General features: G+C 46.7%; 1 protein-coding gene across 7 annotated transcripts in view; it reads left to right on the top strand.

The window, feature by feature from the left end:
- The window catches only part of LOC310902580 (uncharacterized protein), a 522,528-nt gene that overhangs the window by 237,228 nt on the left and 271,654 nt on the right, over positions 1-13,646 (top strand). The gene's annotated exons all lie outside the window — the stretch shown is intronic.

Raw genomic sequence — 13,646 nt, 5'->3', positions numbered from 1 at the left:
TCAAGCCACATTACCTGGTGAAAAAAAATAAAACTAACTGACTAATTTTGAATGTAGTTTTAAGGATGCTATAAGAAAAACTTTATTTAACTGAGACATCATTAACCTTGCTTAGAAAGGCGTGATATTATTTTCAGAATAACTTTCATTCTGTATTTTTGTACATGCTTAGATATTGTAATTTCAGAAACAGAGATTCTGGTTAAAAATCATGCCCAGTGCACATGGATGTTGATAGATGACATGGTGGAAGAGCTTTAATTTGGGTGGTGGCAAAAGAGAGAGGCATTCAGGCAGGATCACAACAAGTGTACACGTCTGTCAGGCAAGCAGTGGCCGTAAGGGCCAGCAAATTGACGTCTTTGACCAGAAGATAGAAAAGGAAAGCTTTACAATCACTTCCTAGGAATATTTTTTAGCATTGCAAGGCAGTATTTGCATCTTGCAGTGACTCCTGAAATGAATAGGGTCAACTACATTTTAATACATAAGCTGTGGTAACAGCCTTTCATGTCTGCAGCGATTCATTGAGTTTCTCAGATCAGTTTGTCACTTCACTATTGAAAATATCGAATACAAATCAAGCGTGGTGGACTCTTCCCAGTGGGCATCAATATTTAGCCTAAACATCAACAAAAAATGTTGTCACCGATTCCTGCTAGCCCTTAGGATTTTGACCTTAGGAGGTCAGAGGTAGCAAGAAGCTCCCCGTGCATGAATAGCAGGGTGCGGGGCCTCTGGCGGCCTGGCTTTGTCCAGGGGAAGGCAGCAGGGATTCCTGTGTCACCTCCACGAGTCTCGTCAGCTTGTTGCACATCACTCAAACTCTGCTGAAATTTCAGTGAGTCTCCACCAAAGCCCACTGAAGGTGAAATCTCTCAGCAGCCTTTGGTTAGGCATGTTTTTCTGGGCACGTGGGAGTGGGAGTTACGCTAACCGCCCATTTCCACACCACGTCCTTTCTTAGCTTGCATTTAAAACGTCTTGCTAGCTCCTGCATTTTATTCCAGCAACAAGGTGGGGGGTTGAGTTATTTTTGCGTTTTCATAGATGTTTATAATTATTTTTCCTCTTTTTGCCGATTTTTCCACCAATGCCCACAGCGCGCTCCTTGCTGCCTGCAGGTCAGGCTCCAAGCGAGGCAGCTGCTCGGGTTTGGCCACGCTGAGGGGACGGCATCTCCCTGGCAACTGGAGGTGCACAAAAAGCTGCCTGCATGGCTCTGATGCTCAGTTCTTCCCTCATTTTAGTAGCCATCGCTCACAGGAGAGTGGACGCTGCAGGAATGGGTAGGATGTAACGCTCAGATGTGCAAATAATGGAAACTCAGCAATGGCATATGTTTTAATTTCCTGCACAATAGGATCCTGAGATCCTTTCAAAACTGGTTTTATATTTAAAATGCATTCTCATATGCCCAAACACATTGACGGATGGCTAGGTGTCACTGTGTGTGTGAAAATATTCTCCGGGCACAGGCATAATTATAGGGATAGCCGCGGGTGGGAAGCCTGGCTGCTGGTGGGGGGGACAGATGGGGGTGCAAGGCCTGGGTGTGCAAAGAGACACAAAACTAGAGGGAGGGTATGTAAAAGTAAGTTGCTGTGGCTGTTTTCAAAAACCCGTTGTGGCTGCTCCCCCAGTTAAGACTTCTCATCCTGTCAGTTCAATTCTCCCTCCTCACGGAGATTGCCCTCTGTTACCAGCCCTTGAGAGCACTGCAGTCATGTTTTTCATTAACCTGTGTGGTGTAGCTGGGCTGCCCGACTTGGGGTGCGATTGCTGCCAGGTGCCTAGTTAAGGCAGGAACGAACGTACTTGGTGAAAAACAACCTGCCGAGAATACTTGCCTAATAACCCAGCCTCTGCTAATTACTTGTTTGTGCAAACAAGACGTGCTGTTTGCCAGAGAGAGTGCTGTTGTGCAAAAACAACAAAACAAAATCTTGTGCAAACAGAAGGATGTTTTGTGGGGGACAAGGACTACAGCAAATGGCATGACCGAGGGCACGGCCCTTCGTGCTGGGGGTGTGATTACTTCCTTCCCACAAAGAGGCCCAGTGCTGCAACTGGGTGCTAATTACAGCTTTCTGCTAGCTGGGCAGCAGTGGGGTAAGCAGGCGCTTGTAGCACCCCTGTCTGAGAGGGGATCTTTGCTGAGGGCAGTGGGGCTTGCTGTCAGGAAAAAAGAATGTAGATTTCCCTATAGTCAGGAGGTCTCTGGCAAGCCAGAAGGCATTGTACCGCTTTATTAGAGAAGGGGAATAAAGAAGCAGCATGAGATGGATGACTAATAATAAAGGGAGTCTTCAGGCTTGATTTTTTTTTTTTTCCCCCCAGTAGCTTGACTCTCTCTGTGAAGGTTAACTAGGGAAAAACCTCTATTCCACCAGCAAGCTTTCCAGGCTAAAAGATTTGCAGCCGCTCCTTCTGGCTCCTTGGTCTCTGAAGGCTGCAGGGCTGATTGTTGAACAGCTTTGTGAAAAACAGAGGCAATTCTCCTTCTCTTCCTAGAATTTGGGACTTAAATAGCTTCAGAGTCACTGCCATGTAGGAAAGTAGCAGGTGCGTAGGCTGTTCTCCTGTTTTATTTCAATTTGAAGCTAGGATGTATTTTTCTGCCTCTTCTGCAGTTCCTTACTGTTTTGTAAGCCTTAATTGAAATGGCTGGAATGAAGAGGACGGTCAGGCATGGGATCTTGGGAACCAACAGCTTAATGGGATTGCAGTATTTGAGACTAAGTTTGGTGGGATATTTGTAATATTTAGTTGGGACCACAGACTACCCTCCATCTGTGGAAGCTTTGCAAAGCGTCGGTGCAAGAGTAGCGGCACAAACAGCAAAATGTGAGTTGATGCCCATAGTAGTTGAGCTACCTCTGCTTCTTTGTATGAACACGTAACAGGTTAGTCAGTGCATTTAGGTCTCTGGGAGGGAGATGAATTAAATTGTGTAGTTGTCACAAGCCTTCCAGTTGTATGGGAGGATGGGTCAGGTTTTTTCTAGTTGGCATTCACCTATAAGAAAAATAGAGTTTTATTCTCTTAAGGCCACAGGAAATGTGAACTTCTTCAAACCGGCCTGCTAATGGGCTCCTTTCTCCTCACTGTTTGCTGAAAATGAAAGACTAATTTTCTCTGTATGCTTATTAAGTATTTCATCTCCTGTAGAAGTTTTAGGCATCCTTGTGTGAGGTGGTGTCAATATTTTTGTGCCAGCCACTGTTGAGAGTTGCGAGTTCCTCGGAGCAGGGCTTGTAAATTGCAGTCCTGGTGTCTGCAGATAGGCTGCCTGATAGAGTGCTGTTTCTTGGTCATTTCTCATTCCTCTGAGGTAGCAAAGCAGACAATGGAAATAATTTATGCTTGAATCTGATCCACAGCTTTTCTCAGACCTTGGCATAGATGTATTAGAAAGCAAGTTGTCTTGGCTGAAGTCCCTAGTGAAAAGGAGCTGAGTACTTCATTTTATTTCCCATCAGCGTGTGTCACAAAACTAGTCTAGCATTAATTGCATAACAATCTATGTTACAGTGAAGCATCTCTGTCCGCAGCGATGAGGGGAGAGGGCTGTGTCAGAAAGCAAGCCTACAGTGCCTGGAGTCTCATCTAAAGCCTAATTAGGGTTAGAGGAGCTTTCCGTTTGGATGAGGCTTTGGATCTGACCCAAGAGGAGCTGCCTGAGGCAAGGATGGTCAGAAAAGGCTCACAAAGCTAGAGAAAAACAGTCCAGCCCTTGCCTGTGCTGCTCTTGACTGAGATCGTTGTTAGAAATCCCAGTTTACATGAACATTAAAGACTTTCTCAAACTCTAAGCTGAGTTTAATATGTAATCTCTAGTGAGAGATTTTTCCACTGCTACCGTTAGGTAGAAACAAGAAAGAAAAAGTTATTCTTGGGAATGTAAAAACACTATAATATCCCATGGGAAAGTCTCTCTGTTTCTGCCCATCTGCTGCTTTTTTTAAAAACCTTGTACCTCTCTATCGATACAAATAGGCGAAGGAGAGAGAAGGGCTTTAAAAAAGGATCAGAGTTCTCAAACTTCAGTAGTTCTCAAAGCAGAAGTTTTGAAAGGTTCCAAGGGAAATCATTTTAATAGGGAAAATTTGTTTTTGGTATACCCAAAATGGTTTATTAAGATTCTCTCAATCCCCTTGCTCCGTGCAAGAGGAAATCTCATGGTTCCCCAAAATCTGATTCAAAAGCAGCACTCTCATTTTTGCAATTTTCCATTGATTTACTTCCCCTTGCCTGTCATAAATCACAAAACCTTGGTTACATGCTCCATCTTTCTACTTCCCAGGGCTCTCAGTATTTCCCTTGGGTCTCTCTTCTTCCTTTCCAACCCTGTGTACGCGTTCTGATCACTGAAACCAGAGTTCATCTACTTTTCCCCTGGTTCCCCCGTGTCAGACATTAGTATCCCTGTCCTCCGTGTTTTTTCTTCTCTCAGAAGTCCAGGCTGACACAAAAATTTTGCTCTACCACATGCATGCTTTCCCTGGCTTATTTACATTGCTTCTTAGTTGTTCTTGACGTCACCAGGTAAGAAGCGTGGGGTGATCACTGAAAGAAGGCACCTGACTCTCTGCTTCCAGGTCAGGAATATGCAGGATCTTGCATGAGGACAGACAGAAGGGCTAAATCCCAAACCATTAAGGTTACTACAACCGTGTACCTGCAACGGCTGCAAAATTACCCTGAAAGGTTGCTGTTTGGTTGTGGAAAAGTCCCTCATGTTTAAAGAGAAGCAAATAAAAAAAGATAGTGGGGGATTTTGTGGAAAACAAAACCAAATCCAACATTAGTCATGGAGAATAATAATCCTATTTGCTTCCAAAGCATCTTCAAGGATTCTGTACCAGAAAACAAACAAACCCAAAACCTAGAAGAGTATTTCCCCCATAAAACTAGGTGAGAACAAATCGATTCTGCAGAGCCCGTTAGCGAGGACAAGAAATGCACTTGGCTGCCAGGTTTCTCTCGCTGTTTCTCTGTCATACCCATAGGTCTATAGGGCAGTTCTACAGTACTTGACCTTATTCAGTGTGCTTTCTGAAATTTAATTCTGTGGGTTTTCAGCCTCTTGGAAAACTCCAGAATAACCCATCGTTTCCCTCCTCCTCTCCTTTGCCCATCTTGGCGTACTGTTTCACCATTTCTCACTGTCCTGGTTCCAGTTAGGACAGAGTTAATTTTCCTCCTAGTAGCTGGTAGGGTGCTATGTTTTGGATTAGGATGAGAAGAGCGCTGATAACAGGCTGATGTTTTAATTGTTGCAGAGCAGTACTTACACCAGGCCAAGGACTTTTCAGCTTCTCGCTCTGTCCTGCCAGCGAGCAGGCTGGGGGTGCAGCAGGAGCTGGGAGGGGACAGACCCAGGACAGCTGACCCAAACTGGCCAAAGGGGTATTCCATACCATCTGACGTCATGCTAAACAATATATAGGGGTGGCTGGCCGGGGTGGGATAACATCAGCCTGTTATCAGCGCTCTTCTCATCCTAATCCAAAACACAGCATCCTACCAGCTACTAGGAGGAAAATTAACTCTGTCCTAGGACACTCACCGTAAGCCTCCTGCCCCTTTTGCAGGGAGCCCAGGCCAATCTGAGGCCTGTTGCACAGAAGGGATAAAATGGTTTGTGGGGCCATGCTGGCAGCCACCTGTGAACTGACACAAACTGGTTGCTTTCACCAGAGTGGGGCCGTATGAACGTGCTGCCAGCTGCAGAGGTGGAGGAAAGAGTCTTCGAGCAAATGAAGAGCTTGGGATGCTTTTTTAAGAGAGCCATTTCTGGCACCTTCTCTCATTGCCTTGACTTTAAAGGCATCCTTCTGTTTAAAATATGCAGGAAGGATTCAGTCTTTAAGGCAATGCAAATGCCACCTCAGATTCCCTGGGGATGTTTTGACCCAAGGAGCAAATCTATTTTCCCCTCAATTGACTCTGTAATGAAGGGATGGAATCCTGGCAACATTTATTAGCTGCTAGGTGAACTGGAGAGAGACAAGTGCTTTGGTGTGGTCTCAAGTCTTTATCAATTAGTAAATGCAGATGTCAGAGAGCCTCCAAACAATATGAGTTCTGCTCCAGCAGGAGCACAGTTCATGTTGCCTGCCTGACTTTCTGCAACTTAAGCAAATTCTCTGCATGTTAGCTTGGCAAGAGGTAATATTTTAAAAAGCCATTACTGGTGAATCGATGCTATTGGAAGAAGATACGTCTTCTCAAAAGCGTTAATAATTCATCATAGCATGTTACAAGGTGGCTGGTTTAAGGAGTATTTGAATGTGAAATTAAAGTTGAATTCCACTGGTACGTACAATGTTTACGTTTGCCAGAGATGAATTGCAAACAACATTTTGCTTGCTTACAGCGTTGTTTACAGCAGTTACAGGTCAGCATGCTTAGGCAAGGTGAATGAGAAGATTTGGAAAGCTTATAGCTTGGTCAAGTGGCGTGGAACTGCCCTTTGTCCTTTTTCCTGTTCTCTGAAGTACGGTCAGAAAGCATAGCGGTCTTCACATGTGGGACTGGTAACTCTCAGTCTTCTTAGTGTGTCGGGCTATCCCACAAGTAGAATACTGGCTCCAGCACAAATCATCTTAGTGCTGACAGGATCTGTCAGAAAATATATGTGAATTGTGGTGAAAGACAGCCTGTCTCCAAATCTAAGCTGGAATCATGAGTAGGGCCTTGTTATTTTTGTTAAATATCTTCTTCCACTTGAATATGAGGTACCCACTGCCTTGCTGTGACCTTTCGAGAGGTGTCTTGGAAGACTTCCAGCAACATTTGCACAGCTGCATGTTGTTCCTGCAGCTGGGAAGTCGGACTTTTACGGTGACCTTGATATAAAGAAGGCAGAATACCTCAACTATTTCGCGCACATCTTGCTTTCCAGGTTTGCCTCATTGCCTGCCTTTCCATTGGCTCACGCTGCGGCTGCTGCGGTGGTGTGCCGACACAAGAGCCTGCAGGAGTGCTGGCCCCACAAGCAGGAACAGCTTGCGTCGAGCCACTTGCACACAGTCCCTGTTAGCTATTCCGTGTCAACCTGAGCAGGTTTCTGGCCACTGCCCACCCAGTGGGCATGCTCTTCGCTCTTATTTATTAGTCTACCTACTAGAGTAATCCTCAGAGTAGGGTCTGTACGTTTAGCACTACTGTATAGAAACGGGGGTGTACTGATGGGGCAGTTACATCAGAGAAACACCATAGGAAGAACATTAATCTTTTGTTTAGGATGTAAACCCTGGATCTAGGTGTTCTCTTTGTTTGCCAGGAAGAGAGAGATACAAACTACTGAGGCCAGAGATTAATGTACACTGTGTCCTACCTTCCTATTTCCTTGAATGCCAGTTCTGCTATTCACTTCTGAGTAAGTGAATATAGAGGTAAATGCACTGTCATTCTCGGCCTATTGAACATCACATTTGTTGTTCATTAGCATCCAAATGCCTATAAGCTGCTTGTCTCCTAGGTCACACTGCTCCAGAGCTTACAGGATGGAAGTACTGAAAGTCCGGTAGCAATGGGTTGCATTGTTGCTGAAGGGAATTTGTGATTAGTGGGGATTGGCATGTGTACAATATTGAGGGAATAAATGCAAAGGATTTTTTGTTCATTATTCAAGTGTATTCACGTTTAAAAATAATAATTAGACAAACACGTTTGTTGTTGGAAAACATGCGGTAGTGTATTTGTAGTCTTTGTGTTTCAGAGCTTTGTTTATATGCAGGTAATTCAAAAAGAAGTTGGGCCTCTAATAATTGACATGCTGGACGCTTATAAAGGCTTAGATTAAATTTGACTGAGGCGAGGGGAAGAATTCTTGCGAACTTTTCCTTCTCTCAGATTCTCATCTGTGCCAGGCTGGGGTAGAAATGGGGATGGACTCACCAAGAAGAAAACAGAACAGCAAGGCTGCTTTGGCTAGCAGAGGCATCAATCCGCTTCACTGAACTGATGCTAGACATTTTTTACTGGGAGAGGTCCTCTCTTTGGTCAGCGAGGGGCTAGAAGGAGAGAGGCAAGCGTGAGAGTGATGTGTGTAGTGTGGGTGCCCAGGCCCAGGACAGCTGGGGCTGCCGCTGCCCAGCCAGGAGGTGCGGGGCTGGGCCCACCAGGGAGCACCTTGTGTCTGCCCACCAGCGACTCCGCCAGGGATGGACGGGCTCAGCAATGGAAAAGTATGGGTGCCAGCTGGTGCAAAGAGATGATAAAAGCTGCTTTCTGTCCAAAATAAAAAGCTTCAGTCAAATGTCACTAGGGTCACAAGAAAACCTCTGCCGTACCCATTTGCGTCGTCAGCTCTTTTCATGAAAATCCCTGACTGCAGAACTTGGAGGCAACCCCTGCCCTGCAGCTCGGGGATTTACCTTTGCAAGGGAGGGCCAGCCGGGCAAAAATCAAGCTATTAAAATGCCTGCATCTCTTGCCCCATGGCAAATGAGTTTGTTGGTCTCTGGCGGCGGAAGAGCAGAGGGGACGCCTGACTTGCGGGCAGGAAGCAGCACCCAGCAGTGGCTCAGCGCGGGGCCGCAACCTGCGAGTTCCCTGGGGCAGTCGTGTGCCCCTGGCGAGGCTGAAGGCTCGCTGCTTCGCCCTCTCACTTGCTGACTCAGGTGCTGGCGGCTCCCATGGCCAGCTTCACCTGCGGCAGGAGGGCCTAGGGCTTGCCAGCCTCGCCTGTGCAGGGAGCACAGCACGGACACTCCGTCTTGCTCAGCTGAACGTTTATGCTCTGCCTTGGTGTGCTGCCTGGGCACTTGGTCATTTTTCAGCTAGCTGAGTGCAGATGTAAGTAATGTGTGCATCTCGGGCCTGCCACAGCCCAAGGTTATTTATGAATTAACATTTTCCTTTATCATTAAGTAGAAGTAGCTTAAATGACTGCATATGGAATGCATAAATCTGTCAGCCCCACTCGAATGGGGGACAGCAGTTGGAAAATAGCATTCCAATTTAGGCAAATTTCAGAGAAAATGTTTTCCTATCTTCATGGCCCAGGGTGAACATGATTTGAAGGCTCATTTCTGCTGCAATGGTACGGTGGCAAAACCTCTTCTTTAAACAAAATAAACCTCTGGATAGCAAAGCCTGCTGAGGGTATGAGGGAGTCAATGGTGCAGAAAAGTTGATGTACTGCCTATGGAGCGCTGGCTCGCCGTCCGGTGGCTTGCTCTGAGGCAGCAGCAGGAAACGTTTGCCACCTTGTTTTCAGATGTGCTCGGCATCCGCAGTTCATCTGAAGTCAGAGGAAGCTGTGGGTTCCTAGCGCCTTGATGAATCTCTCCTGTCTCAAGAAGGAATTTGTTTGTTTTAAAACAACAAACAGTTCAATTAGTGTCCTAGCCCGTAAGGCCTCAGGCTCAAAACCCAGAAGAGTCAAGAAGCGGAACAACAGGACAGTGGGACATCAGGGCAATGAGATGCCTGGAGAAATGAGGGACATTGGGCTGAAGCTCCTAACTAGGCTTTTACAGAGCTGCAGTCTCCTTGGTTCTGCTGTCAGATGATGCTCATAATCCTATGGCAAGCTCCACCTGCCAAAGGATAAGGCTGCATGGCTCTCAAACAGGTTTTGCCCAGCAGTTCAGGCTTCAAAAATGCTTTTGAAGGTTCAGCTGCATTTTAAGGCTTAATCACCTTGAGAGTTGTTGGCTGGGTGGCCACCACCACCTAGGTCCAGCTAGTGGGGCTGTCTTGCAGGTCCCAATTTTCCTTGCAGGAAGAGCAGTTTTTTTTCCAAACCCTTCCTTCCTCGCCAGGGTGCTTGCGCCCTGGCTGGGAACACCCCCTCCAGAGCTGCCTGGGCTGTGCCCAGACCTGGGCTTTCCTGCCCAGACCTGGGCTTTCCTGCCCAACACGACTCGTAGCCCCTCGGGCAGGCTGGCCCTGTGCTGGCCAGCTGCCTGCTGGCTCTCCGGCCACTGCCATGGCTTCTGGGCCCTCCTGCTCCATGGGGCCCTGGCTCCCTCCGGCTGCACCACGGAGGCTGAAGGGCATATCTGGCTTGGCAGCGATGTGCATATCAGCCTGAGCGTTTGTGCTTGTCACGCCAACCGTTCCATGGTGGGGAGCCTGTCCTCGCCTCCCCGGCTGACAGGGAGAGGTGTCTCTGTGACAGAAGAAGAGCTGTGATGACTTTGTAACATCCTTAGGAGAGAGCTGCCGTGAACTCCAGTCTGGAGAGTGGTCCTTGTGCTCCCAGTGGTTACCTGGTTACAGACTCCGGGCTCTTCAGGGAGAGGCTGAAATATTCTGAATAAGAAATTGCATTTCTAAAGGCTCTCTCTAGCCTTTAAAAAAATACCAAATTTTAATTAGATAGAAGGCACTCAGTCTCTGCTCGCTGCTCCCCTGTCACGTGCTGCCCATGCCGTGCCCACCTGACACATCGATTTCTGCGTTTGGGTGAAGGACTCTGAGTGCCGGAGTTACCTGGCTGTTCACAGCTAACACCCCTTGTAATGAGATGGTTTTTGCTTCCTAAAGCACTTAACAAATTTAGTAGGTGGGGGATAGAGAGGAAGGAAAAGACAGCCTTATAATATTTATCCCCATCCTATGCACAGGGAATGGAAACCCAGGCTGTAGTTACACCATCTTTTGCAAGGCAGACCTACTGCAACCCCCAAATCCAGATTTACTGTCTGTCTAGACAACTGGAAATGAGCTTCCTGTGCTGACTAAATGTTTCTCTCCAGTGAATGCAGTATACATACCCCAAGCTATCTGGCAGCCCAGCTCGGTATGCCTGTAGCACACGACTAATGTGCCATTTGCAGAAGTTTGGATGTAAGAGGACTGCTGCAGCCTGCAGGAAGGAGTTCCTGCAAACAGTGTGCTGGCAGCTGCTGCAGTCTCCCTGGGGAGAGGTGGCTGGGGCTGATGGCACAGTGTCCCCAAGGCCATGCTCTCTGTGGCACAAACCTTGCTAGAGAAATCATGTGGTTTTCTGGAAATGGATCCAAGATCCTCTGTCCTCAGAACGCAAACTCGTTGCCTTAGCAAAAGGCTTCTGTTTCTCCGCTCTGTCCCTTTAGCAGCTGCCTTTTACACAGATGTATCGTAACACCTTGACAGAGCAGGCATTCGGAGGCTATTAAGACAGGCAGGTAAATCGAGTGTCTCCTTCACGGCCCAGCCACCTGCCCAGCGTGTGGCAGCGAGGTTTGCTGCTGCCCCGAGCCGTAGCACTGCAAAGGCTCTGAGACCCTCTGCACGAAGAGTGCCCGCGTTACCTTGCTGGGCACTCCCCCCAGCAGAGCGAGGCATTTTAACCCATTTATCTCAGTGACCGCTGCTGTTGTTCTCCCTTTTCCTTTCTCTCTTTTGTTTTCTCTCTCCCTTTTGTGAAATACCAAGTAACAACATCAACAGATTGCACTAATCAGACGAGCATCTGCAGCACCTGCCTTAGCTTCTGTACCCGGCATGAGTGGATGCAAAACGCGACAGGCTTGACAGATGTAACTGTCTTGAAGTGAAAGTGGGTCTTATGTGCTGGGGCAGGCATGGGGAGGAAAAACGGGCAGAAAAGAGGGAACGGACATCATTTGTATCATGCTTGCCAGGGCAGCCGCAGCTCGTGCTGCGAGGCAGGTCTGTGTCTGGGGGGAGGCCTCGCACCACCCCCTGCCTTCTGCAGGGAAGCCGTGAACAGAGAAGTGGGGTTGCACAATCCCAGTTTTGTGCTGCAGAAGTGTCAGCAATACCTTCAACAGCAGCAAAGATCCATGGCAATACCAGCCCAGAGAAGGGCAAAACCAAACGCTATTTTTATTTTACTTCATGTTGGAGTAATGGCCCCAAATCAATCAGGTATATGGGGTAATTACCAGGGGTGGCAACTGAAATGATGGAATTGAGCGTGCAGCTGCATTTCCCTGGTAGGCACGGGGTCTCTCTCAGTATGAAAGCAATGAAGGAGATATTCTGATATGTTCATAGCCCAGAATGGGCTACATTTACCCAAATTATATATAACCCCGTGAAAATATGCCCCCATTCTGTAAAGATCTGAATACAGTTATGAATTATGAGGGAGGTTACATCAGGGTAGGAGGTATAATTCACTTAGAGGGCCTTGCTGTCGTTAGAAGTCTTTTTAGCTGTTCCCAACTGTCTGAAAACACATCTGTATGCACAGTCCGGGTTATGTTTATATTTAAAGGCAAGAACAAACACAATACTGGTGTAACCAAGTACAACAAACTGCACATTGACAGGAGGACGTACGGTTCTCAGAGGTGCTTTTTGATCAGCCCAGACATTCTGAAAGCAGGCTTTTGTCTCCAAAGTTTACATGTCTCAGTCTCTCTCTCCTCAGTTTACTTTTTTTTCTCTTCATTTTATTGAAATGTAAAACTCCCAAATACTAAGGTACTGTGGACACAGTTCAACCAGGCACTTTACGGGTGTTTTTACCTTTATGCATGCAGGAGATCAATAGATGTGTCAAATCTCAGTCTCCAAAGCAGGCTGGAACTAGGAGGACAGAGTGACTGGGAATGAATGAATTAGAGAAATGACAACTCAGGCTCCCATCAGTTTTCTCCAGAAGTGACATGTTTATCATGGAAGTCAATCCAGAAAGCAGCTGCATACACAGAGGGTGTCATATATCTGAGGTGATGCAATCTCTCTTTCCCTAATGTCAGCTATATACACGAGCTGTAAAATGGCCTTCAGAAGCCAGCAAGATCGGTGTTTTTTGAGCTGACATCAACACATTATTCATGTGTTAGATGCTGTCTACATGGCTGTGATTGCTGTCACACTCAGGAATCTTTTCAAATTTTTTTTATAGGCAAACACAAACAATAGCTAGAGTGTCCAGTCTTTTCTTCCCCTCTCCTTTCCGTTGTTTCTTCTATTCTTCAGGCTGTGTAACTTCGTAAGCAAGGCACCTTGATGGGTTGAAATGCAGAGCAGGGTATATCAGGAATCCCTGAAGGCAGGCAGAGCATGGTACTTGACTTTCATCTGCTGTTCACCTTCAGCAATAGTTTTGACGCCTTAAATGTTTTCCGTTCTGCAAATTTGATGATGCGTGATATGGAAGAGGGAGGGAGCACGAGGGAGGAGGCAAAAGGAAGTCTGAGAAATATAGCAGCTCAGAAATGTGATAACTACTAGAAAGCCCCTTGAGGTGATTGTGATTTTTGAAGGAAATTGTTCACAAGGAGAAAAAAGAATTTTCAAACTGAAAAAATAATCTCCACTTCTAGGTTATATGTTTTACAGGACTTGCAAAGGTTTATATTATTAGTTGCTGCAGCCTTTCTGTTGCATATAAATTCAGTGCTGCAGGGTCCAGGCCACTGAGCTGAAGGAAAATTGAGTGTGCCAGGCACTTTGCAAGCTTCTGGCCTGAGTGGAGATGTGACATGGGGGGAAACCCGGCGTGAGAGTCCAATTTCCGTGCCAGCCCAATCTTGTAGGCAACCTTCACCAAATCACTTACCCCATGTGCTTTTTTAGTTTCTGTTCTGTAACTAGGAATGCTCTTCAGTGGTCGAAGATAAAGCCCATTGTAGGCTGTAAGTTACCATTTCTGCTTCTCGATTTACAGGAGAGAGCGCTATCCCAAGGGTGACTGAAGTACATGAGAATAAGTGAGCATATTTGTT

The sequence above is a fragment of the Anser anser genome (assembly GCF_964211835.1).
Source record: "Anser anser genome assembly, chromosome: 7".
In the NCBI taxonomy this organism is placed as follows: Eukaryota; Metazoa; Chordata; class Aves; order Anseriformes; family Anatidae; genus Anser; species Anser anser.
This window is presented reverse-complemented; position numbering and strand designations above follow the sequence as displayed.